The sequence below is a fragment of the Arachis duranensis genome, unplaced genomic scaffold (genome assembly GCF_000817695.3).
Source record: "Arachis duranensis cultivar V14167 unplaced genomic scaffold, aradu.V14167.gnm2.J7QH unplaced_Scaffold_165934, whole genome shotgun sequence".
NCBI lineage: Eukaryota > Viridiplantae > Streptophyta > Magnoliopsida > Fabales > Fabaceae > Arachis > Arachis duranensis.
The window spans coordinates 1,864,366-1,867,307 of NW_026264258.1; the positions used below are offsets into that span (position 1 = coordinate 1,864,366).

A 2,942-nucleotide genomic window follows, 5' to 3' on the forward strand; every position below is an offset into this window, starting at 1 on the left:
AAGTTTCAATGGTCAGAAGCTTGTGAGGAAAGTTTTCAGACACTTAAGGCTTGTCTAACCTCAGCACCAGTTCTTGTTTTACCTTCTGGGTCTGGGGGATTCTCAGTCTTTTGCGATGCATCTCGGATAGGACTTGGTTGTGTATTAATGCAGCATGGCCGCGTTATTGCCTATGCCTCGCGACAACTCAAGAAGCATGAGCAGAATTATCCAACCTATGACCTGGAAATGGCAGTAGTCGTTTTTACTTTGAAGATTTGGAGACACTACCTTTATGGGGAGACCTGTGAGATCTATACGGATCACAGGAGTTTGAAGTATATATTTCAACAGAAGGATTTAAATTTGAGGCAACGGAGATGGATGGAGTTGCTAAAAGATTATGATTGTACCATTTTGTATCATCCTGGAAAGGCAAATGTTGTAGCAGATGCCCTCAGTAGGAAATCTATGGGTAGCTTGGCCCATATCACTCTTGGAAGGAGACCAATTGTTGAAGAAGTCCATCAATTGGAGGCCAGTGGAATTCAATTTGATCTTGGAGAATCAGGAGTTTTCTTAGCACATGTTCGAGCCCAATCTTCCCTGATAGAACAGATCAAGGTTGCACAAAGTGATAATCCGAAACTAAGAAAGCTTATGGAAGATGTTTGTAATGGGAGGAACTCAGACTTTTCTCTTGATCAAGATGTATTGCGTTGTGGTCAATGCTTATGTGTGCCAGATAACCCCGACTTGAAGAAAGCTATTTTGGAGGAGGCTCACAATTCTAAGTATACCGTTCATCCAGGCTCCAATAAGATGTATCAAGATTTGAAACAATTGTTTTGGTGGGAAGGCATGAAGAAAGACATAGGAGTTTTTGTTTCTCATTGCTTAATTTGCCAACAGGTTAAAGCTGAACATCAAAGACCTGTTGGGTTATTGCAACAGATTGAGATACCTGAATGGAAGTGGGAAAGGATCACGATGGATTTTGTAACAGGTTTACCTCGTAGCTTTAAGAGTTTTAATTCAATTTGGGTAATTGTGGATAGGATGACGAAGTCAGCTCACTTTCTTCCGGTGAAAACAACTTTCAGTGCAGCTCGGTATGCTCAACTTTATGTTGATGAGATAGTTAAGCTACATGGAATTCCAGTGTCCATTATTTCAGATCGCGGGCCCCAGTTCACCTCTCATTTTTTGAAATCTTTTCAAAAAGCGTTAGGAACCCGTCTAGATCTTAGCACAGCTTTTCACCCTCAAACCGATGGGCAATCAGAGAGGACGATCCAGATATTGGAAGACATGTTAAGGTGTTGTGTTCTAGATTTTGGTGGAAATTGGGACAGCTATCTACCTTTGATCGAGTTCTCTTATAATAATAGTTATCAAGCCAGCATTCAAATGGCACCATTTGAGGCTCTTTATGGGAGAAGATGCAGGTCACCTATTGGGTGGTTTGAAGTTGGTGAGGTTAAGTTTTTGGGGCCAAATTTGGTACAAGATGCATTTGAGAAGGTTCGCATAATAAGACAACATTTATTAGCAGCTCAGAGTAGGCAGAAGGCTTATGTTGATAATAGGAGGCGTAACTTAGAATTTTCAGTGGGTGATCAAGTGTTTCTTAAGGTGTCACCTATGAAGGGAGTGATGAGGTTTGGAAAAAGAGGGAAGCTAAGTCCTCGTTATATTGGTCCATTTGAGATATTGGACAGAATAGGTGTAGTCGCTTATCGCTTGGCACTACCGTCTGAGTTGTCTATGATTCATCCAGTTTTTCACATGTCAATGTTGCGCAAATACCTTTCTGACCCATCTCATGTGCTTACACCACAAGCCATAGAGCTAAAGGAGAATTTATCATTTGAAGAGGAAGCAGTGGCTATAGTTGATCACCAAGTAAAGAAACTACGTTCTAAAGAGATAGCGTCTGTGAAAGTTGTTTGGAAGAATCATTCGGTAGAAGAAGCAACTTGGGAAATGGAGGACGCTATGCGTGACAAATATCCGTATTTGTTTGAGTCTAAAGGTAACTATCACACTTATCACCGTATATAAATTCGAAATTCGGGGACCGAATTTCTTAAGGGGGAGAGAATGTAGTAACCGACAAAAAAAAAAGGGGGGGGAGAGCACGTGGGGGGCACATGCCCCCACTTAAACATTTCTTTTCTCTTCTCCGTGCCCCCCCTCCTTCGACACTCCCCTTCTTTCTTTCATTTCTTCTTTTTATTTCTTCCTAACAACAACACTAAAAATCCTCTCTTCTCTTCCTTTCTCAACTACAATTCCTCATCTCTTCTCCTTGCATCAACCACCCTATATCATCAAACTCACCTTTATCATCTTGCTTTCTTTTCTTCTCTACTCTACCTCTGTTTATTCAAAATCTTATTTTCTCAAAACCTCCAAATCATGTGATTTCAACTTAATGAGTGAAGGAACCATTCAATCCTTGAGTTCCAATTATTATTGAGGCTTCAAGGTAACTCTTTGACTCAATAATTAGCCATATTCCCAATTTTTGTCATCTATATATTTATGGGTATGTATAAATCCGAATTAGGGTTATTAGGGTTAGAAAATTTGGGGCTTTTGTCAAGGTGAGTAAGATTATGTTAATTGACAATATTAGTAGCTCACAAATATCATTATTGTCATATTTCTAGAGTTGTAGAATTATTGGACATCATTTGGTAGCTCGTTGACGCGCTCAGAGTTGCTTCCGGTTCTTTTGAATCAAGTTGTGAGTGGATATTATATCTATAATTGTTTTTAAATATATTATTATCAATATCTATGTTGAATCATTAATTTTGGAGTTTGAAAATATTTTATTATTGTGATTTCTGAATTTTTGAAAATAAATATTGATTTGTGAAACTTACAATTTTATAAAAATACACACGAGATGATATTTATATATTTTGTAAAGTATAAATGTTTTCTTATTTGAC

General features: G+C 38.4%; 1 long non-coding RNA gene across 1 annotated transcript in view; it reads left to right on the forward strand.

The window, feature by feature from the left end:
- The first annotated feature begins 2,195 nt into the window (after positions 1-2,195).
- Positions 2,196-2,942, forward strand: part of LOC127743880 (uncharacterized) — a 1,282-nt gene continuing 535 nt past the window's right edge. The window contains exons 1-2 of the long non-coding RNA XR_008005193.1: positions 2,196-2,470; positions 2,655-2,731. This is a non-coding gene — a long non-coding RNA (uncharacterized LOC127743880). The remainder of the gene's footprint in view (positions 2,471-2,654; positions 2,732-2,942) is intronic.